The sequence below is a fragment of the Amblyraja radiata genome, chromosome 30 (genome assembly GCF_010909765.2).
Source record: "Amblyraja radiata isolate CabotCenter1 chromosome 30, sAmbRad1.1.pri, whole genome shotgun sequence".
In the NCBI taxonomy this organism is placed as follows: domain Eukaryota; kingdom Metazoa; phylum Chordata; class Chondrichthyes; order Rajiformes; family Rajidae; genus Amblyraja; species Amblyraja radiata.
The window spans coordinates 10,798,794-10,823,289 of NC_045985.1; the positions used below are offsets into that span (position 1 = coordinate 10,798,794).

Genomic DNA, 24,496 nt, shown 5'->3' on the forward strand with positions numbered 1-24,496 from the left:
GTTCTTCTGTGGTCGCGGGCTTCGAGCCTTCCGTTGACGGGACGATCTTACTCCCATAGCTAGCGGCGGGCTCCTCGTCAGAGCGATCAAGCTGCTGCATCTCAGCTCCCCCGCGCTGGGCGATCTGACCCCGGGTCGGGGCTGCTCGAATGTCCTGCGGCTTCCACAGTTCTCGACACGGTCTCTCCCGAGACTGCGAGCCCTGGGTGGTAAAATCCGCGGGTCGCGGTCCGAGCGATCCCAGGCAAGTGATCGGCTCCGATGGTAAGTGTACGCCCCGCGGTGGGGCTCAAAGTCAGTCCCGAGCGAGGCCTCCAGCTCCATGGTGTTAGGCCGCAGAGTGACCGGAGATACGATCCGTAAAACAGTCTCATCCCCGGCAAGGTAAGAGACTGATAAAAAAATTCCCCACCCAACCCCCACATAAAACAAACCAGAGAACATTTACACAAACTTTTAAAACACACGAAAAATAACAAAAAAAGATGAAAAAAACGGACAGACTGTTGGCGAGGCTGCCAATCGCACGGCGCCCCCTGGTGGTGGTAAACTGAACTGCACTCAATACAGGCACAAAATGGTAGAGTGACTCAGTGGGTCAGGCAGTGGGTCTGGAGAAAGTCTCTGGAGGGAAGGAGTAATTGACGTTTCGGGACGAGACGCTTCTTCGGACGTGTGTGTGTGCGCGCTACGGTGAGACTAACCATTTTATTTCTGCCCTTTGCTCAGGGAGTTGCCAGCACTGGCCCGCAACTATGTAATGCGGCTGCTGTTCCTGGACCAGCCCCTGCCCCAGGCTGCCGTCACCTTCTGGGTCAAGAAAGACAACCAGCGGTAGGGCCCCACCATTTTTATTTTGTGTAGCAAAAATATTTTTGTAATGGCCATCACAAAACCGAACTGTGGTGACAGACAAACTGTGACACCACAGTGTCAAATCACAAAATGATATAGACATTACATTTTCAAACCACGATGTTACAATCCTTATTAACGGGACGGAGGTGGAACGTGTTTCCAGCTTCAGGTTCCTGGGGGTCATCATCTCCGATGACCTCTCTTGGACCCACAATACCTCAACTCTTCTTCCTGAGGAGACTGAAGAAGGTCCATCTCTCTCCTCAGATTCTGGTGAACTTCTACTGCTGCACCATCGAGAGCATTCTTACCAACTGTATCACAGTATGGTATGGCAACTGCTCTGTCTCCGACCGGAAAGCACTGCAGAGGGTGGTGAAAATTGCTCAACGCATCACCGGTTCCTCACTCCCCTCCATTGAGTCTGTTTAGAGCAAGCGTTGTCTGCGGAGGGCGCTCAGCATCGCCAAGGACTGCTCTCACCCCAACCACAGACTGTTTACCCTCCCACCATCCGGGAGGCGCTACAGGTCTCTCCGTTGCCGGACCAGCAGGTCCAGGAACAGCTTCTTCCCTGCGGCTGTCACATTACTCAACACTGTACCTCACCACCCAATCACTGCCAATCACCACCCCCCCCCAGACACTCCTCCCACAGGAAAAATACTATGACTGTATGCATGTAAATAGTTTTATTTATTGAAATCATATCCTATGTCGCTCTTCCAGGGAGATGCTAACTGCATTTCGTTGTCTCTGTAATGTACACTGACAATGACAATTAAAGTTGAATCTGAATCTGACAAATATACTAAATAACTACTGTACAACAATGTCCCTCTCTAACACCACCCGGGCGCAGACGTAACCAAAGATCATAGAGGAGCAAGATAGACCACTCCTCGAAAAACGCGTAGTATGACGTGTGTGATTGTCGACGCCATTTTATTGAGCATTTTTTTGGGCTTCCCCCACACATGGCGTCATGGCGTCCTCATGTAAATCTTCATCTCACTGCTCCGCTATCAATTGTTCTAATCGTAAATCTAAACGACCAGACCTGTCATTCTTTAGGTTCCCCGATAAAAAAGAAAGGTAAGAAAATATTATTATTATTTTTTGTCGCTATTCTGTCGTGAAAATGTTATTTTCTGTTCTCCCATCAACGGCCATTGGGAAACTAGGTTTGTCGATACATTAGAAAGTTAGTAAACTTATTTTTAATAGATCTTTACTTACCACTATAATAAAGACAATTTTAACACTTCTGTACGTTTTTGGTTTTGTTCTTGTAAGGGATTGGTCTCCAAAATATGGCCCGCGGGGCACATTGGGCCCAGTGACCAGGAGATTTTTCGAGCTCAGATTCAAGTCCGAGAACGCGGCGGCTGTTACCCGTTATGTCCCTCGAATTGTCGACACATCACAAGCAAAGATCACAAGCCCGCCGTGAAGAAGGGTGCAATCAAATATTATACAACTCTGCTCTATCATCTCTGGGTGCAATGGTGGGCCGGGGGGTTCGGTGGTGGCGGCTACAATCAAAGGCACGAGAGGAGATCTGCTCTATAATCTTTGGTCGGAATGGGACTGCTGCACGTTATAATGTGCTATCGTTCCACTCCCTCTCCCCCCTTTTCCTCTTCTCCCTCTCCCCCCTTTTCGTACTCCCCCTTCTCACTCTCCCCCTTCTCACTCTCCCTCTCCCCCCTTCTCCCTCTCCCCCCTTCTGCCTCTCCCCCCTTCTCCCTTTCCCCCCTTCTCCCTCTCCCCTTCTCCCTCTCCCTCTTCTCCCTCTCCCCCCTTCTCCCTCACCCCCCTTCTCCCTCTCCCCCTTCTCCCTCTCCCCCGTCTCCCTCCCCCCCTTCTCCCCTCTCCCCCCTTCTCCCTCTCCCCCTTCACACTCTCCCCCCTTCTCCCTCTCCCCCCCTTCTCCCTCTCCCCCCCTCCCCCCTCTCCCCCCTTCTCCCCCCCCCCCCTTCTCCCTCCCCCCTTCTCCCTCCCCCCCCTTCTCCCTCTCCCCTTCTCCCTCTCCCCCCTTCTCCCTCTCCCCCCTTCTCCCTGTCCCCCCCTCTCCCTCTCCCCCCTTCTCCCTCTCCCCCCTTCTCTCGATCCCCCCTTCTCTCGATCCCTCTCTCCCCTCTCTTTTCTCGATGGTCTTTGTAAGAAGATTTTAATAAACTCTTCTACACTTAAGGTAAATTGACATATTAGAGGCAAAAAGCATCGTCAATATACAGGTCTCTCCACACAACTGAAAACAATTGCACTTAAGTGATATGTCATCCATTGTGCAGGCATGTAGTTATGATCATTTTTTTTCTTATTAGTTAATCATAAATGATATCTCCTGTAATTTCAGATGTCAACGGTGGGTCCAGAATACTCGTCGACAAGATTTCCTACACCGAACTACGGAGTACTTGTCAGCCAACTGTTGTCTTTGTTCTTTACACTTTGAACTTGACCAGTTTTCCAACAAGCAGACCAAGAACAGGCTAAATTGGAATGCAGTTCCAACGCTCTTCGACATTCCTAACCCGCCGAAACGTCTGTCTTCCCAACGCAGGTTACTCAAGAGGACGAATGAGAACCTCCCATCCTCACCAACGCCTTTAAAACAGCAAAGAGGCAAGTAATTTTCTCCATTTTTTAAATAAATTGTATCCAAACTGATATGATTGCTAATGGTCAATATGTAATGGCATGTATGGTACTTTAATTTTCATTTGTGAAATGTTCACAAAACTATAATCACACATAAGACTACACAGTGTGGCTGGTGGAATGCGTACTAGTATTTAATTCAAGTAAGAACATCCATTTAAAACTTCCTCAAGCATAATTATTACAACATTTAAATTGATTTAATTTATAAAAAATCTACAAAAATATCAAGATCATGATTTTCTTCTGGTAGATTGAAATTGGTGCATCACATATATTTTTAATTATAACTAGACCAAGTGCAGACCCGTTGTGTCTGTTCCCCCAACGTGCGGTTGTGGGGGGGGCGGCACACAGCGTCACGCACACTAACTGTCCCCCCCTCTCGCACTCACGCTAATTACCCCCTTGATATTAAATTAATATGATTAATTTGCTCCTTTTACCCCATAACCACCCTATCTACTGAAGCATAGCCCCCAACTTGCAGTCACATCAAGAGAGGGGCGGGGGGGCGGGCGGGGGTAGAGAGTGAGGGCAGAGAGAGAAGGGGCAGAGACAGAGAGAGAGACAGACACAGAGAGAGGGGCAAGAGGGATAGGGGGTGGAGAGGAGGATAAGAAGGAGGGTGGGTGAGGGGGGAAAGGTGGGGGAGATGGGGAGGAGAGAGAGAGGGGGAGAAAGAGGGGGTGCTGAGAGGGGGGTGAGGTGGGGAGGGTGGAGGGTAGGGGGTGTGGAGGGGAGGGGGTTTAGGGGAGGGAGGGGGGAGAGGCGAGGGGGGTGGAGAGGAAAGGGGGATAGAGGAAAGGGGGCGGAGAACCTCGGCACACATGCGGCGGAGGGGGGCTCTGAGCGAGACGGCCGTAGGTGGCGGCGTTCTCTCGGAAATCGCAGCACAGATGGCAAAAACCAGTCAAGAACAGACTTTCAGTAGTAGATGATGATTTATTCACATGTATATGATTAATCTTTTTAATTAGTATGCTTGCCATTTCATTCCCCCTTTTTCTTTTTTCTTGTATTGGCAGTGCCACACAACATACAGACAGAACATTCTTACTGCTCAGCTGCAGACAAAGTTCCGCGGGAAGAACCCATCAGTGTCTCTACAACTTCTGAAACACCTGATCTTCAAATCACACAAAATGTAAATGACAGCAGAGCTCTGAAGAAGGAAAGACAGCGTACTTTCCGCCTCAAAAAAAAAGTACAACTGATCAAATTATCAATGGGAAAGAATACTACAGAAAGTAAGACAATCAGTGACTTGATCAGAGGGGCTGGTGAATTTTTACAAGAACCAGCACTGTCTTTCTTTGCGTCGCAGTTGCGTAATGCGTCTGGACGTAGAAGTGCAAGAGGAAGACGATGGAGTTATTCAGACAAGGTAGTTGCCTTGTCCCTCTACCACCAGAGTCCCCGAGCATATCAGTTCTGCCAGTGCATTTTCACACTTCCATCAATCTCATCACTACGTAGGTGGTTGTGCAATATTGAAGTGCGGCCTGGGTTTCCCCCTAAGATCTTTGAACTTTTGAAAGACAGGGTTGCGGGGATGTCAGAGAGAGATACATTATGTGTAGTCTCCTTTGACGAAATGAGTTTACGTGCAAGCCTCTCTTACAATATTACTGAGGATTCAGTTGAGGGCTTTGAGGACTTTGGATCTCTAGGGAAGACGTCAAGGCCTGCCAACCATGCTCTTGTTTTCATGGTTAGAGGCTTGATGGGGAAATGGAAGCAACCTGTAGGTTACTTTCTTTCACGGGACTGCACAAAGGCTGACAAACTGAAAACATTACTCAATGAATGTTTACAGAAGGTTAAGGCTATTGGACTACAGCCTAAGGCCGTTGTTTGTGACCAAGGCCCAAGCAATGTTCGACTATACTCCAACTTGGGTGTGACGGAAGAACATCCTTTCTTCGTCCACGGGGGAACCAATATCTATTGCATGCATGACCCACCCCACTTGTTGAAAAACACTCGATCAAACTTGGAGAAATATGTTTTTGAGGTCAAGGGAGAGGATGGCATAAAAAAACATATCAAATGGGCACATATTTACGCATTTTATGAGCATGATTCACAGTTGCCCATTAGAAAAGCCCATAAATTAACCAGAGGCCATTTTGTTTTAAACAGCTTCTCTAAAATGCGAGTCAACAAGGCTGCGCAGGTGCTTAGCCATTCAGTAGCAGCAGGTGTCTACACCTATGCAACTCTTGGAAAGTTACCTGAGGAGGCTGTTTATACAGCAGAGTTTATTGACATGGTTGATGGACTTTTTGACTCCTTTAACAGCAGGTTTTACACGGACGCCAAAAAGTTAAGGAGGCCTATGTCTGAAACGTCTGCACATAAGTCATTCTTTGAATCATGCTTGACTGTACTCAAAAGCCTGACAGTGCTTGGAGCTAAAAATGTGTTGTTTGTCAAGGGATGGCGGCTTGCAATTTCTTGCATTTCACAACTGTGGCAGCACATCAAGGAAAGCACAGACGCCCGTTTTATGTTCACATCCAGGATCAATCAGGATGTAGTGGAGAATTTGTTCTCCACTATTCGGCGAAAGGGCGGATTCAGAGAAAATCCATCTGCAAAGGAATTTCGATGTGCTTTTTGGATGGTTATGGTGGCTGAACTGATCAAGCCATCTGTGAGTGCAAACTGTTCCCCCGACTCAGACACATTTATCCTTACATTGCAAACACTTACAAAAAACAGATTAAAAAAACCATCTCCATCTGTCTCTCATACAAATAAAACTAAACAGCACAATGCAGTCTGCAGCATTTCAATGGATCTCCCTGAAGAAAATACACTAGCTTACATCGCAGGTCACATCTGTCACAGGATCATTACTTCACACGAACTGTCGTCAAAATGCATCACGTGCAGAGAAGTTCTCTTACGAACTGATACCACTTTAGTTGATCCTGCACTCGTATTCATACACCATAAAGCCTATGACACATCAACGTCTGACTTTGGCTCATTGATGGTGCCTTCGGAATACTTTATTGGGTTCTGTGAAGTGTGCGAGCAAGTGTTCCGCACAGAATTTGATGATGTTAACATGACCAGGGATAACATTTCCCATCTAATAAACACAGCAATACATAACACACAGCAATACAAAGACATGAACTTGTGCTGCAATAGAGTCAAGGTTAGAATTGTAGCTATCTTTGTGAGTATCCACATGCACTATGGACTCAAATTCAAGAATAGAAAAATGTATGACTTGACTGTTAAAAGGAGATGTAAAAAACTTCAAAAAGTGGGACATACGTAAAGTGCATAATTTTCGAAAATTATGTATTTGAAGTCATACTATTCAAGTTCAAGTTAGTTTATTGTCATGAGTCCCTGATGGTACAATGAAATTCTTGCTTTGCTTCAGCACAAGAGAACATAGTAGGCATTGAATACAAAACAGATCAGTGTGTCCATATACCATTATATAAATATATACACACATGAATAAATAAACTGATAAAGTGCAAATAACAGACAATGGGCTATTAATGTTCACCGTTGATCTGTTGTGGCGGTAAGCGAACTGCAGTGGGTCTAGGTTTTTGATGCCCTTTTGAAGCAGGTGGGAACCTCAGACCTCGGAAGTGAGAGATTGCAAATGTCCGTAAAAACTCCGGCCAGTTGGTCCGCACAGGTTGTTTATCTACGTAGTTGAAAGTTTTGATTGTTACCCATACAAAATCGTGCCAATGACGATTTATTTAACTATATTACTAAATCTAATATCTTGACCGCTCTTGTCTTTCTGTTTCTTGATTTCCGAGTGAACGCCGCCACTTACAGCTGTCATTTTTGGCCAGCTCACTCAGACTCCCAGGGGGAGGGACTATAAAACCGGGAAGTGTTGTGCCTCACGCAGTCTCTGCAAGACAGAGGAAGCGAGAGGGTCACGGCTCTCTGAGCGGCGAATAACACTGAACGCACGTCTACTCCACGGCGAGCCCCCTTGATGTGGTTGCAAAGTGTTTGCCAAATTGTCTTGGCTTTTAAAGACTCTTCAGAAAATGTGTTTGATGCTTGCAAAGTGTTTGCCAAATTGTCTTGGCTTTTAAAGACTCTTCTGAAAATGTGTTGGCTGCTTGCAAAGTGTTGGACTAATTGGCTTGGCTCTTAAAATCGTCGCAACAGTATGTGGATGGATAAAGCGGCAATGTGGTGCTGAGTGCATCATTTCCGGTTCGTGGCAAGATGGCGCTGACTGCAGAAGGCACCGAGTGAAGACACCGCTGAATAATTCAAGAGAGCTGACTACTCTGTCAATGGTGAGTGTGATTGTTGGACGTTATTTAAAGCACGTATTTGCTTCAACAGCAGCAGCCTCTAAAGGAGGCTTTAAACATTTGAGTGAGTCTGTGTGTGTGTGTGTATAGATGTGTGTGTGAGTCTGTGTGTTTGTATATATGCGTGCGTATATAAAAGTGTGCTTCATTGAATGATGACCTGAGATAAATTATCAGATTTTATTGGTTAAAGTCTGACCGCTGAATCTCTATATTTAAATTGTCTCTTTTTTTTTTCAACAACAAAGAGACATAAAGACGCAGTGAGCAGCAACAAGAGGCACAGCAAGAAAGAATTATTCTCATCTTTGACATTTAAAATGTTGTTATATTTTAAGCGATTCACATGTTAAACTGTAATAAATCATTTTTCAACTTTTCATGCCTGCGTGTTCTTCATCACAATGGGAAGGAATGGATACTCTGTGGGAGTATCTTGCTTCTGACCAAAGATAGGATCTTCGCTTCGGCCTCTGCAGGGAATTCCATAAATCCACAAATTTCTCTGGGTGAAAAAGTTTCTTCTCACCTTAGTCTTAAATTACATGCCCTTTATTCTAAGACTGTGGCCCCTGGTTCTGGACTCAGCCAACATTGGGAACATTTTTCCTGCATCTAGCTTGACCAGTCCTTTAATAATTTAATATGTTTCTATAAGATTCCCCCTCATCCTTCTAAACTCCAGTGAATACAAGCCTAGTCTTTTCAATCTTTACTCATATACAGTCCCACCAACCCAGGGATCAATCTCATGAACCTACGCTGCAGCAGAACCTCTTCACTCTATACTGAAATCCTCTTGTTATGAAGGTCAACATTCCATAGCTTTCTTTACTGCCTGCTGTACATGCACGCCAACTTTGGCCTCTAAGCCAACTTTCAGTGGCCGGTGTACAAGGACGCCCAGGTCTCGCTGCACATCCCCCTTAACTAACCTAACTATTGAGATAATAAACTGCCCCCTTGTTTTTGCCTTCAAAGTGGATAACCTCACATTTATCTATAGTATACTGCACATGCCATGCATCTGCCCACTCACTCAAGCTGTCCAGGTCACCCTGCAACCTCCTAACATCCTCTTCACAGTTCACACTGCCACCCAGCTTTGTGTCATTCGCAAACTTGCGAGTGTTGCTCCTAATTCACTCTTCCAAATCATTTATATATATGGTAAACAGTTGTGGCCCCAATACCAAACCTTACGGCACTCCACTCGACACTGCCTGCCATTCTGAAAAGGACCCGTTCACTCCTTGCTTCCTGTCTACCAACCAATTTTCTATCCATGTGAACACCCTGCCCGCAATACCATGTGCTCAAGATGGACCACTCCTGCGAAAAACAATCGACAATCGGCAATGTAGGCAACACGACTTATCTTTCTTCAGGTTCCCCATTAAGGAGGAAAGGTAAGAAAACATTTATTACCTCTGTGGCACATTGAAAACTTTATTTGGCCTGTTTCATCTCTCACTGTAGTTAGATCATTGAGCTCAGATAGTTGAGTCCTCATGGCAACATCCTTGTAAAAATCTTCTCAAAGCATTTTCTTTGTACATCTCTGTTATTTAATGCATATTGACTGCAGATTTTTTCTGTAATTTCAGATGTCGACAGTGGACATGATCTACACCGAACTGCGGAGTATTTGTCAAATAACTGCCCTCTTATGTACATTGTGTGGAATTGTGATTTGTTAACTGCACAATACTAATGCAAATGGCAATTTATTTATTTTTGTATCTATGTTGGACATTTTGCTCTTTGGTGAAGCGGATGGGGCTGTCATTGTGTTACATACGTTAAATTGTACATCACTTTCACTGGTTAGCTGAAATGCAGAACACTGCAATCCTGTATAACACGCGCACAGAATAATGTGAATTGTGTAAATCTTATCCCAACGGGTCCCACTTAGTCTAGTGATTGTGTATAAGTCGCAAATTTTTTCCTTTGTTTGAAATGTGTAGAATTTGAGATCACTTTTATTGATTATCTGATATTCTAATTACTGCAACCCTGTATATGTCGTGCACAAAATGATGTGAATAAAAATCGTTTTCCTTGTTTAAGAAGTTCAATTGAGAATTATTTGAAAATGTGGGGGTTTGTACAAAATACTGTTGACCCACAAATGTGTTGATATGAGACATTCACATTTAAAAAATCCATGTATCACAAAAAGCAAGAAGGTGCCCATGTTATTTGACCAACTTACCAGATGAATTTAAATATACATAATACACAATACAATTTATTTGTCACTTGAACCTCATAGAGGTTGTTGGAGCCCCCGGCGGGCGCTAGCAAAGTGCCGCAGCCGTTTAAGCCACGCCGGGCGATGATGTAAGGCCCCGCTCCAGGTCATCCTCGACCCCGCTACTCGTGCGGGAGAGGTCGCCGTTGCGGAAGACCCGAAAAGCGGTCTCCCAGCAGGGACCCGCAGGCTCTGATATTACTGTCTGCCAGGCCTGCGGTTGGAGTCTCCGGGGGTCGGGTCACAGCAGCGCATGGGTACATATGTAGGTATGTATGCATTAGTTTTGCTCCTAATTTCCTTTTCCAAATCATTAATATATATGGTAAACAGTTGCAGCCCCAACACCAAGCCTTGCGGCAAAAAAATCCAGAAGATTAGTCAAACATGATTTCCCTTTCATAAATCCATGTTGACTTGGACAGATCCTTTTACTGCTATCCAAATGCCCCATTATTGCATCTTTAATAATTGACTCCAGCATCTTTCACACCACCAAAGTCGGGCTAACTGGTCTGTAATTTCCCGTTTTCTCTCACGCTCCTTTCTTGAAAAGTGGGATAGCATTAGCTATCCTCCAATCCACAGGAGCTGATCGTAAATCTATTGATGTGTATATATGCATGTATGTGTATATATGCATGTATATGTGTGTATATATATATATGTTTATATATGTATGCATATAAATGTATCAATATGTATGTGCATTTGTATGTGTGCATATGTATGTGTGTATATATATATGTGTGTATAAATATGGTTTATTTATTATATTTAATATTAATAAATATATTTATTATCAAAATATAATTATATATATAATTGCCTTTATGGTTTATGTACATCATCTTACTAGACAAATTAATTATTAGTGATGATTTAAATCAAAGTTGCTTCTGATACATGAGAATAAACGTTATTATCTCTAACTTGCCTCTCACACACAGACACATTCATATAAATATATTAAATATATATACGTTAAATTTAATTTTGTGCAGTGTGTGTTAAAGCGATACAAGGGAAACGGCACAATACAATGCAAGGGAAACTACGCAAAGGAGGGGGCTGTTCCCGCTACAAGATACTCGAGGATCTTTGCTTTGGATCAAAGATTATAGAGGAGCTCTATAATCTTTGCTTTGGATCTCAGCGGGTGGCATACCGGAAGTCGCGTGTCGCTCAAAGAAATGGCGGCCGTGACGTTCCGTCACGTACTACACGTCAGTCCATTGGATTTCGGAGGAGTGGTCTATCTTGCTCCTCTATGATCTTTGGTTTACAGTGCTCCCTCAGAGGATCTCAAGAAACGCTTGGGAGTAGAAATAGGTTTTGGGCCTCGACTTAAAGCAGTCGACGGAGGGGGCAGTTCTGATGAGGAGAGGGATACTGTTCCACAGTCTAGGTACTGCAACCGCTAACGCGCGGTCGCCCCTGAGCTTAAACCTGGACCGCGGGATAGTCAGTAGCCCCAAGTCGGCCGGCCTGAGGGACCTGGAGGTAGAATGGTGGGTTAGAAGATTTTTGATATGGGGTGGGGTGGGGGGGGGGGGGGGGGACAAGCCCGTTAAGGGCTTTGTATACATACAGGAGGAGCTTGAAGTTGATTCTGTACCGTACTGGGAGCCAGTGGAGAGAGGCCAGAATCGGGGTGATGTGGCCCTTTTACGGGCAACTGTCAAAAGTCTCGCTGCGGTGTTTTGGACCAATTGCAGGCGGGACAGGGATGATTGGCTGATGCCAGTGTATAGGGAGTTGCAGTAATCAAGGCGGGAGGAGATGAATGCTTGGATGATCTTTTCAAAGTCGTTGAATTGGTGGAATTGTTTAATTTTAGCTATTGTGCAAAGCTGGAAGAAGCTAGCTTTTACCACAGCATTGACTTGTTTGTCAAATTTCAACGTGGAGTCAAATATCACGCCAAGGCTTTTGACATGCGGTTTGAGTAAGGAGGTTAGGCTTCCAAGGCTGCTTGCTATCGTTTTGATGGAGTCCGAATGGCCGAGTTGGATGACCTCAGACTTGCTCTCGTTTAGTTGGAGGAAGTTCTGCGCCATCCAACACTTTATATCCTCGAGGCAGTGCATGAGGCTGAGTAGATTTGATCGGTTGTTGGGTTTCAAGGGGAGATAGAGCTGTGTGTCATCTGCATAGCAGTGGAAACAAATGCCGTGCCTTTGAATGACTTGGTCGAGGGGGAGCATATACAGAGAGAAGAGAATGGGGCCTAGGATGGAGCCTCGTGGAACCCCGCAGAAAAGGCTAGCTGGGGAAGAGAAAGAGTTGCCTATGCTGGTTGAGAAACTCCTATCTTTGTGGTGGGAAACAAACCAGCTCAGGGCAGTGCCATCAACACCAACCCCGTACCGGAGACGGTCAATTAGGATGGTGTGGTCCATTGTATCAAACGCTGCGCTGAGGTCGAGAAGGAGCAGGATTGCACAGTCGCCGGAGTCGATGGCAAGAAGCAGGTCGTTGTGTACCTTCAACAAGGCAGACTCTGTGCTGTGGTGGGCCCTGAAACCTGATTGGGAGCATATACAGAGAGAAGAGAGTGGGAAAAATGTTCCCAATGTTGGGGGAATCCAGAACCAGCGGCCACAGTTTAAGAATGAGGGGTAGGTCAAATAGGACTGAGATGACGGAGAACTTTTTCACCCGGAGGGTTGTGAATCTGTGGAATTCTCTGTCACAGAAGGCAGTATAGGCTAATTCACGGGGTGTATTCAAGAGAGAGTTAGATATAGCTCCCCTGGTTAGCGGAATCAGGGGATATGGGGAGAAAGCAGGAAGAGGGTACTGAATTCAGATGATCAGCGGTTAATATGGGCAGAATGGCCAACTCCTGCACCTAGTTTCTATGTTTCTACGTTTCTACGGTGACATTTTGGAGAGTGAATCCATTTATCTGGGATGGAACAAGATTTTTATGAACTGGGCCAATGTGTGGATTATAGGCTGATTTATGTAACTCGGACAAATATGATGCAAGTTGGAAAAACAGGTCAGGGCACATTATACACATTAAAACGTTACGCCCTGTGTTATTTTTAGCACACTAGAGAGACATTGGAATGCAGACACACAGCTCCATGACAATTGCATCAGGGATGGGCAGGGTGGTGACGAAAGCATTTGGCACATTTGCTGAGACTATGAAGTACAGGATTTGATACAACTGTACAAGACACTAGTAAGATGCACACCTCCAGATTCAGGGACAGTTTCTTCCCAGCTGTTCTCAGGCAACTGACTCATCCTCCCACAACCAGAGAGCTGAACTACTATCTACCTCATTGGTGGATCTGCATCACACAACAGCCTGTCTGTCTTTTCGTCTTTTTTTTGTTATTTTCAGTGTGTTTCAAAATTGTGGGTTAATCTTCTCTGGTGTATTTTATGTGGGGGTGGGGGAGGGGTCGGGGAAAACTTATTTTCAATCTTTTACCGTGTCGGAGATGCGATTGTTTTCCGGATCATATCTCCGGTCGCTCTGCGGCCTAACATCATGGAGCTGGCGGCCTTGCTTATGATTATGATTATAATACACTGTAATGGATCGATTGTAATCATGCATTGTCTTTACGCTGACTGGAGTGCACGCAACACAAGCTTTTCACTCTACCAGATTTTAAAACCAACCTCTAAAGTCCATACAGTTTGGGGTTTACTTCATTTAAACACTGAAAGCACTTGGCACCAAATTCGAATAAACAAGTCTTATCTATTAGGTTATTGTACATTTTACTGGTTGTGCGAATTATCCAAATTCAACAAAGGGGGTTAATCTATTAATGTATCAATTCGTCATGTTTAGGGGGTCTTTACCCTCAAAGAAGATCCGCTCATAGCTTCCACAAATGCTTCTTGATCAATTAAATTCTACCAGAAGTTCACTTCTCGTTCCTGCATTGAGGGTCTCTCCACTATTCCACCTCATGCATGCGCCGTATCTGCAGACTCTTGTGTCCCAGTGAATTCTGGACATCAACAACGATGACCCAAGCATTATAAATGATTACATTAAACAAATCACATGCTTGTAGAACTTCAAAATAGCAGAATATGGTTTAAAAATATGCAGCACGTCGAGAATGTTAGCACAAATTTCATGCATGTTCAGTTCAGTTCAGTTCGCTGCTGAGCCGCTTTCAACTGATGCCGAGCTGTTTAAATGTTTAAGAAAGAACTGCAGATGCTGGAAAATCGAAGGCAGACATAAATTCTGGAGAAACTCAGCGGGTGAGCAGCATCTATGGAGCGAAGGAATAGGTGACGATAAGGCACCACTGTTATCCAAACTGCTTTAAAATAAAAGCATTCAGCTGGACTTAAGAACAATGTTCGATGTTATTGAAAAAAACTTCACACAATGAAGATATTTGAGTACATAAATCTGGAGAAACTCCGCGGGCCAGACAGCTTCTCTGGAGAAAAGGAATAGGTGACGTTTTGGGTCGAGACCCTTCTTCACACTGAGAGTCAGTGGAATAGAGGGAGTACAGAGAAGGTTCACCAGACTGATTCCTGGGATGGCAGGACTTTCATATGAAGAAAGACTGGATAGACTCGGCTTGTGCACGTTAGAATTCAGAAGATTGAGGAGGGTTCTTATAGAAACTTACAAAATTCTTAAGGGGTTGGACAGGCTAGATGCAGGAAGATTGCTCCCGATGTTGGGGTGGTCCAGAACTATGGGTCACAGTTTAAGGATAAGAGGGAAGTATTTTAGGACCGAGATGAGAAGATCATTTTTTGCACAGAGAGTGGTGAATATGTGGAATTCTCTGCCACAGAAGGTAGTTGAGGCCAGTTCATTAGCTACATTTAAGAGGGAGTTAGATGTGGCCCTTGTGGCTAAAGGGCTAATGGAGAAAAGGCAGGGATGGGATACTGAGTTGGATGATCAGCCATGATCATATTGAATGGCGGTGCAGGCTCGAAGGGCCGAATGTCCTACTCCTGCACCTATTTTCTATGTTTCTATGAAAAGGAAACGAGAGATATAGATGGTGATAGAGGGAGATATAAAACAAATGAATGAAAGATATGCAAAGAAATAACAATGATAAAGGGAACAGGCCGTGGTTAGAAAAAGGCTAGATGCTGGAAAAATGTTCCCGATGTTGGGGGAGTCCAGTGACAGGTGCCACAGTGTGAGACTAAGTGGTAGTCCATTTAGAACTGAGATGAGGAAAAACTTTTTCACCCAGAGAGTTGTGAATCTATGGAATTCTCTGCCACAGGAGGCAGTGGAGGCCAATTCACTGCATATATATTCAAGAGAGAGTTAAATAGAGCTCTTGCGGCTAGGAACTGCAGATGCTGGTTTAAATTGAAAGTAGACACAACATGCTGGAGTAACTCAGTGGCACAGGCACAGGAATGCCTTCACTCCAGAGGTGCTGCCTGTCCCGCTGAGCTCCTCCAGCATGTTGTGTCTACCTAGCTCTTCGGACTAATGGAATCAAGGGATATGGGAATAAAGCAGGAACAGGTTACTGATTTTAGATGATCAGCCATGATCATATTGAATGGCGGTGCTGGCTCGAAGGGCTGAATCGCCTGCTCCTGCACCTATTTTCTATGTTCTTGGTTCTTGGTTTCTTGGTCCTCCAAAATATTCCAAATGAAATTTAAACTGGAGGTGGTGAAGGGAGGGCTTAAGCCAGAAAGGGTTATTGGGAAGAAATGTCCATGTTAGCTGCGGGCTGGATGCGAATGAGTTACAGACAATGAGACTCAACAAGACGGCTTTGAAGCTGGTAGAAATACTTGTGTGGGGGAAGGGACAGAGAGAGAGGGGATGCAGGGGTTACAGTGCTAGAGGAATCAATATTCATACCGCTGGGTTGTAAACTGAATTTTTTTAACTGTAATTTAAAAATGAATGACATTTTACCGCCATCTAGTGTATTAATTTGACATTGTTGTAAGGGATTGATAATGAAAATTCCTGGTACTATATTTGAAATTTCATAATTGTGTTAAAAATGTGTAGTCTATTTAATTAATTTTGGTGTAATTATTTTATTCACGTTTGTTGTGCCATGTCTGGCCCTGGATTTGTAATTTGTTTCATTTGGTTTAGAGATACAGCGCGGAAACAGGCCATTCGGCCCACTGAGCCCGTACCGACCAGCGTTCCCCGCACATCAACACTATCCTACACACACTATGGACAATTTACATTTATACCAAGCCAATTAACCTACAGACTGTACGTCTCTGGAGTGTTGGTGTAAACCGAAGATGTCGGAGAAAACCCATGTAGGAATGTACAAACCTCGCAGATGCTTTATAAAGATATTTTATTTTTGCTCCAGCTAAATTATTATTATTATTTTATTTATATATTTTTTTAGAAGTAAAGTACATGACATTAATACAAGCCAAATATAATTTATTACATTTCTTGTACCACTTCATATTTTAAGCTTTAAAAAGAGAAAAAAGTAAAGAAAGTGAGAAAGAGTCGTGATTGTGTGAAAAAGTGATCAAGAAAAAAACCCATTACGCGAAGTTGGAGAAAAAAGTTAAGAAATAGGCCGTAGAAAAGAAAAAAGAGAAAAAGAAACAAAAGCTCTATTAAGAAGACAGAGCAGAAAGGGATATACCAACATCGTATGTTTCATCCCCCCTTACCGTAGCCTGAAACCATTTCTTTTCAGAGTACTGTTGCACCTTATACTTGCAGTAAGTCGATAAATGCAGACCACGTCTTTTGGAAGTGGTCTGATTTGCCTGCAAGGGAGTCTCATATCTTCCAGGTGTAATGTTTTGAACATATTTGAAATCCACATATTTATTGTTGGTATAGGGGCGTTTTTACAGAATTTAAGTATAAGTATTTTTCCCGTTATTAACCCGTAATTAAATAGATTATTTTGAAGCACAGTTAGTTCAGGGCTGCCCTCCATTGTTCCAAATATAATTCATTCTGCTTTTGGTATCAATTTTATTTTAAATAATTTTGTGAAGATTTCAAAAATTTCAGTCCAAAGGTTTTGAATTTTTATGCAAAAAACAAATGAGTGCGTACTGTTTTGGTCTCCTAATCTGAGGAAAGACATAGAGGGAGTACAGAGAAGGTTCACCAGACTGATTCCTGGGATGGCAGGACTTTCATATGAAGAAAGACTGGATAGACTCGGCTTGTACACGCTAGAATTCAGAAGATTGAGGGGGGATCTTATAGAAACTTACAAAATTCTTAAGGGGTTGGACAGGCTAGATGCAGGAACATTATTCCCGATGTTGGGGAAGTCCAGAACTAGGGGTCACAGTTGAAGGATAAGAGGGAATTCTTTTAGGACCGAGATGAGAAAATCATTTTTTTACACAGAGAGTGGTGAATCTGTGGATTTCTCTGCCACAGAAGGTAGTTGAGGCCAGTTCATTGGCTATATTTAAGAGGGAGTTAGATGTGGCCCTTGTGGCTAAAGGGATCAGGGGATATGGAGAGAAGGCAGGGATGGGATACTGAGATGGATGATCAGCCATGATCATATTGAATGGCGGTGCAGGCTTGAAGGGCCGAATGGCCTATTCCTGCACCTATTTTTCGATGTTTTCTGTTTTTCTATGTTTTCTATAGTAGCTCCAGCAAATTATGGGGGGGAAATGATTCTCGGAATAGTTTGCATGATCCGGTGTTGTGCAATGTGTTGGAGAATTGAGTAACGGATGAGGTGACGCCAGGTGGCAGCCTGTTTGAACTTCCTCATTCGGGAGGAAGTGGATGTATTTGTGGATACAAAGTGCTGGAGTAACTCAACGCTTTGGGTATCATTCTTGGGGGAAACCTGCTGAGTTACTCACTTTGCACTTTGCGAAATTGCTCGCAATTTGTTTAATTTGACGACACAGAGTGGAAACGAGCCCCTCGGTCCACCAAGTATACGCCGACCAACAATCTCCGCACACTAACACCATCCTACACACACTTCGCGTAACTCAATTCAACCTCCCTCATATATACCAATTTCTAAAACACCTCTATCCATCTATCCGCTATAAATATTATGTCGGATCTAAAATACATTTTAGTTTAAATCTATATCAAAAGTAAGATCTTGACCACTTCTGATGTTATTCCGCCCTTCTATCTCCACCTATCCCCAAACTCGCCTTTACGCTGCTGTTGAATTCCGCACCAACACCGCTTGTGTCGCGTTGTTACTCGGGGGGAGTTTAGGATCCGGGGAGCCCGGAGCTCAGGACCCGCCGCCCACCCGCGGCTGCTGCTGAACCCGCGGGAAGGGGGATTGTTTCATTCTTTATATTTTCACAAAAGTAATTTCTGTTCCGTAGCCGGACGCGGTTAACGCGTTAAAATGAACGGATCGACAGACAGACAGCTCTGATTTCAGTGGCTGTTTATTTCACTCTTCCCACATTTACATTTTTTTACACACCCGGAGCGGAACCGGAGCAGATTCTCAGCCAGTTGTTTTCATCCCATGGCCCGAAGAAAGGATAAAGTTTCTCCGTGAATTTGTTCCCAGTGAAGGTGTGGAGATGGGACTTGGTGTCCGCGTCGTAAAATGAAACTGTCCCGGACTCGTAACTGAGATAAACTCCCACCCTCCCGGGGATGGGACGGGCGGGGAGAGGGGATGGAGGGGAGGTGACTGCATCAAACCTGTCACCCTGTCGCCAGATGCTCCAGACTCCTGTCTCCGGGGTCAGTGTGACCCCTCTCTTCCTCTCCACAGACTCTGCGGCGACTCCCAGACTCCACCACTCACTCCCCGCCACCTCCACCTCCCAGTAATGCCTCCCCGATGTGAATCCCTCCGATCCCAGCACACACAGACTGTCTGTAAACCTCTTCCCAGTGTCAGGGAGACTCCTCCGGGTCCAGGTCCATCTCACCCTCTTCCGATCCTCAGACACCTCGAGCTCCGGATGCGTTGTTTCCACATCCAGGGTGACGGAGACTGGGGGGAGAAGCAGAGAATCAGAGAGTCCCCGGGGGTTGGGGGGAGACTCGGGCACAGGCGGGCAGACAACTGAAACCTTGCCCGGGGTTTCACCCCAACCACATCGGGTGGACAACAGACATCTTTTATCCAGGGAAGGAGAGGGGAATTTCGTGGGGTGGGGGAGGGTGGACGGGGAGGACGAGTGCGGAGAGGGAGGAAAATTGCGAGATTGCGGTGGGAATGAAGCGGGCTATTCAGATATGGGGGCAGTTCGGAGCAAGAGCATATTGAGGCGAGTGGTAGTTTAAGGTTGTTAAAGAGGAGGTAGAGTTGTGGGGTGGAGTAGCCATGATCATAGTGAATGGGAGGGGGAGACATGAGGGGCCAGATGACCTGCCCCCGTTTCTTTCAGTGGAGGGTGAGAGAGAGGGAGGCGTGGCTTGGACCATGGAAGGAAGCAGAGGTTGAATGATCAGGTGTTGGACAGAATGGGTGGAGACTTGTGGTTGTAGGGTCGCTGAAAGAGAGGGGATTCACGGGTTGATTTGATGGGTGTGTACAACCAAGAACACACTGATCTCATTGTGAACCAATATATGAACTTCACTGAGGGACTTGACAATGTTGCGCATGTAAGGCTGGTCCAGAAAGTGAAGGCAGGTGGGATCCAAGGCGAGCTGGTGAAATGGATCCACAATTGGCTTGGTGGTTGGAGGTAGAAGGTAGCGGTAGAAGGATGAGTTTTCTGCTTGGACGTCTGTGACTGGTGGAGTGCAGCAGAGATCGGTGCTGCAGCAGGGATATCAAATCAAGAGTGCAGGTTTATCTTGAGAGCAAGGAATTTTAAAGTGGCTCTGAGTAGTATGTTTTCTTTACACTGAGAATGGTTGATATCTGGAACATGCTACAGAGGAGCCGGTGGTGAGATCTAATCATTATATTTGAGGCACTTATCTAGGTGAGGTGCAGAATAATACCAATGTAATGTGGGCAAATCAATTAATAAAGCTGGGAAATAAGTGGACATGGACATGATGGGCCGAAGGGCCTGATTCTGTAATGTACAACCATGGCTCTCAACTCCAAGACCACCGAATGACTGACTCTCCACAGCCACCGGTGCAGGGAATTCCAAAGGTACCCCAGTATCTGCGTGCAGTAATGTCTCCTTATCTCTGTCCTACATGGTGCAGCCCACATTCTGAGAGGGTGCCCGTTCTCCAGACCCCACAGACAGGGGAAACATCCTCCCTGCATCCAGCCCACTGAGCCCTGTAACAACTTTTTGTTTCACTGAGATCCCCTCCTATACACCCAAACATTCGAGTACACAGGCCTAGTCTAATCAATCTCACACCGCACAGCAAACTCATTGTCCCAGGAACAAGTAGTGTTAATCTTTGCTGCATTTCCTCTGTGTCAAGTCTGTCAATTTATCGGTACACAGGAGCATAGGAACACAAGAAAACAGGAGAAGGTTTAGGATCCGCTCCTCAGGCTTGCCCATCCATTTAATATGATCATGGCTGATCTAAGCTGCCACCAACTCCTCTTCTGTGTGATTTCCCCATAATCTTAAATATTCGATCAATCAAATATTTATTTGTAGCCAAGTTGCACATATCCAATCACTCAGCCTTTTACCACCACCTTGGACACAACATTCCAGATATTCACTGCCCTCTGAGAGATGCAACTTCTACACATCGCATGAGAGGCCGCTCTGGAAGGTTGGATCTCATGGAATCCGGGGTGAACTAGCCGATGGAATACAACATTTACCTGAAGGTCGCAGACAGAGGATGTTGGTAGAGGGTTGTTTTTCAGACTGGAGACAGAGTCCACTGTTGTTCCTTATTTATATACACGATTGGGTGTGTATGTAGGTTGCACGGTTAGTCAGTTTGCAGATGGAACTAAATTTGGTGACATTGTGGAGAGTGAAGAAGGTTATCTGAGAGTAAATGGGAATCCTGTGAACTGGGCCAATGGGCTCAGGAACGGCAGGTGGGATTTATTCATGTGAAGGTGAGGTGATGGACTTTGCTGAGACAAACCAGGACAGGACACACAGTAAACGGGGAACATTATAGAACTGAGAGATCGCGGTCTGCAAGTACACAGTGCCATGGAAGATGCAACAGTGACAGGCAGGGTGGTGAAGATTGTGTTTGTCACTCATGCTTTCATAGGTCAGGATATTAAATACAGCGTTTGACACAATAAGGTTGTTAGCAAATTAGAGAGGGTGCAAAAGTATTTACGACAATTTCATCAAGTCTAAAGGGCTGGGTTATAAGGAGACGTTGGACAGACAGGGACATTTGTCTTTGGAGCCTGTCCGGGTGTTTTTATAGATGTGTATAAGATCTATATAAGGTGCACAGATAGGGTGGATAGCCTGTTTCCAGTCTGAAAAACAACCCTCTACCAACGTCTGAAGAAGGGTTTCGGCCCGAAACGTCACCTATTTCCTTCGCTCCATAGATGCTGCTGCACCCGCTGAGTTTCCCCAGCAATTTTGTGTACCAGCAGTATGAACGTCTGACTCTGTGATGCTTCCCAGCTGATGGGTTTAGTGGTATCTCCAATTTCCCTTCAGTCCACAATACTATTAATGTTTGCATCTAGGTATTGCTTAAAGATATCAGAAACAAGAATAATGGAAAAGGGACAAGCTTTACCTTGCTTGAAGTCATCAATTGTTTCTTTGAATGCCGTGCTGAACGAAACAGGGCAATGAAACTTTTCAATCAGCAAGGCTTCATCTACCACCGACAGTGGTTTGGCTTCATCACGAACCCTGCAAATATTGAACAGCTGGTTTTAAACTGAGCATTAGAAATGTTTTAAGGTGTTCCACAAAACACTTAAAATGTTTCCGTCAAGACAATGTCCTACCTTCGCTTGCGACCAGCTTCCTCCTGAAAGAAATAAAACACAAATCTCAATTGACTGAGATGGACCGTCCTCATCCCGACAGCGGGAATTTCACCAAATTTCTATAATCCTCTGATAATTCCCATTTCCCAACTCTTATCACCACTGTCATGCAGACAGAAAGCGGATATTGTCGCAGAGATGTAGAACGATGGGGGAAAGCACAAGGAATGTTCATGAGAATGACGTCATAACTGAGAGGATGGAACTTAATGAAAAGACTGGGCAGGTCGTGGGATTTCATCTGGAGAAGATGTCAGGAATGATGAGAGGGAATTTAATATTATCGGTGGATTTAAATGTGTGGGGATGGAATAATATCTCAATTCAAAGGGGAGACCAATGACCAAAGCTGAAATGTAACGTGGTCTTCAATAAATACCTAAAGGAATGCAGTCATGAGAACATGGACCTCACTTGCATTGGAGGAACTGAAGCCAACAGCAGAGATAAATTAAAATGCAAGCAGTGATAATTGCTCGGTTCTAAGCTTCCCCCCAGTCTAGTTTCAGTAAAAACACTGAATCAAGCACTTGAATCAATTAATTGTATTCTACCAAAAGCACGTCACAGATCACAGACTGTACATATCCCACCGTGGGTTCGATCCCTGCGTCTATCTGTTCCAGCCCTCTAGGCCTCGCACAGACAGAGGAATTCCAGGATGATACCTAGTCCTGAGCGCTCTTCCAGAAGATGGGCCCTGAGCCTCGTGACCAGGGACTTTTATATGCCCCGCAAACTCGAGGGGCCGAACCACACGGGGGTTGTCTCTTAATCACTCAATTACAAATATCGATTAACCCCATACATAACAGGCATTTCCCTAACCCAATGATACAACAATTCAATACATTGTATTCACAACAGACTTCAAGATGAAGTCAACTTGGAAACATTTACCCTGATGAACAGAACTCTCAGACAAGGCTCAACACCCCACCCAATCAACACTTAGCAGAGTCAGACACTGCAACATTATTTACAAGCTATTTACAAGGTATATGTCTGGTTTGCAGCCATCCAATCCATTCTATGCATTTAGTACCAGATTGACAGGATTTGCAAGGCTTCCCATTCTTTGCTTGCAAATTGTATCTAAGTTCCAGACTTCCTGGCATCTCTCGCAGCCTGTCCCAGAGAGCAATTCCAATTTGACCAAATCTCCCAGCAAACCCTGAAACTTAACCCCATTTTGAAGTCCTGGCTGGTCCAATTTAGCCAGGATTAACAGTGGGGTAAACACATTAGGGCTCATGGAATTTGGGGTATTGTTACCGGGTGTGGAGAATAGATAGGAGGGATGATGAGTGGAGCAGAAATCTTGACTGGATAGGATGGGCCAAATGGCCTGTCTATGATGTAGAATGGGATGTCATTCTATGGTGAAACAAGATGGACAAAACAAACAGAGCAAATTCCCTCAAGGTGACCACCCACTGCTGATGGGAACCGGATATAAATGATCAATCTGATGTGTGCGCCACGTTCTAGATTTCAATGTTAATCCCCACAATGTGGACATGGCTGATCTAGCCCAGGACTGAACTCCTCCTCTTTGCCTCATTCCCGTCTATTACAATTACCCGATTTTTTTATTAATGTATCCTCCTCTGGTTTAAAATATGTCTAACATGTAAAACCTCAGAGTCTCTTGGTTGGAGACTCCCAGATATTCACTGCCCTCTGTCCATTCATGGTCCTTGGGATCATATATAGGATCACCTGTCATTGTTCTAAACTCCACATAATACAAACACCTCTCTACATTCCCGCCAGACAGTCCTGAGATCCCATAGATTCAGCGGGAGGCCAATTAGTTTCTGAACAACAACAGCTGGAACAGAGGGAACATTTACTCAGTTCCGAATTACTGGTAAATGCAGCATTTATTTCTGAAATGTCACCCACCATTTTGTGAATGTGCACTTTCACTTCACCAAACTGTAGTGTAACCCCTCACCTTCAGAATCTCCACACTGTCTTTTTGATCCATCTGTTGCTGCAACTTTAAGAGTTCCTCCTGAATAGATTTTAAATTCTCTTGAATCTTTCCAAGATTTGTCTCCATTGTATTTAGAATCTTCTTCTCTTCCTCCCGGATATCTGCCAGTGTGCGCTGCTCTTTCTCAGTGAGAATCTGGTGCAGTTCAGCATACTGGGATGTGATCTTGGACTGAAGGTTGAGTGACTGTTCCTGTGAAATAAAAGGTGAAGAACAATATATAATGTCACCGATTGTGTTTCCTCACGACTTTGACCGTAACATTTGTCCTTAACATTTTTTATTTGCTTTGCCAATTCAATTCTTTGTCTAAATGCTTCTTATTTATTTACCTTTCTTGGACATCAGTGGAGCTGCACACTAAATCTCGTTGCACTGACGTGCAATGACAATAAAAGATATATTATTATTATTATTATTATAAATGTCGTGAGGGTAATGTTATAACCCATCAATCCTCTACCCCTAATACAATTCTCTGCTGCCTATTCCTTTTCACGTGCCCATTAATTCCCAT

The 24,496-nt window shown here is 44.6% G+C and overlaps 1 protein-coding gene and 1 long non-coding RNA gene across 2 annotated transcripts in view; one reads left to right on the top strand and one right to left on the bottom strand.

Moving 5' to 3' along the window:
• Positions 1–24,496, bottom strand: part of LOC116989957 — a 551,502-nt gene that overhangs the window by 461,945 nt on the left and 65,061 nt on the right. The window lies entirely within an intron of this gene.
• On the top strand, positions 667–8,227 carry LOC116989875. Its single transcript, XR_004416352.1, has 3 exons — positions 667–677; positions 7,560–7,829; positions 8,096–8,227. It is a non-coding gene; the product is annotated as an uncharacterized LOC116989875 (long non-coding RNA).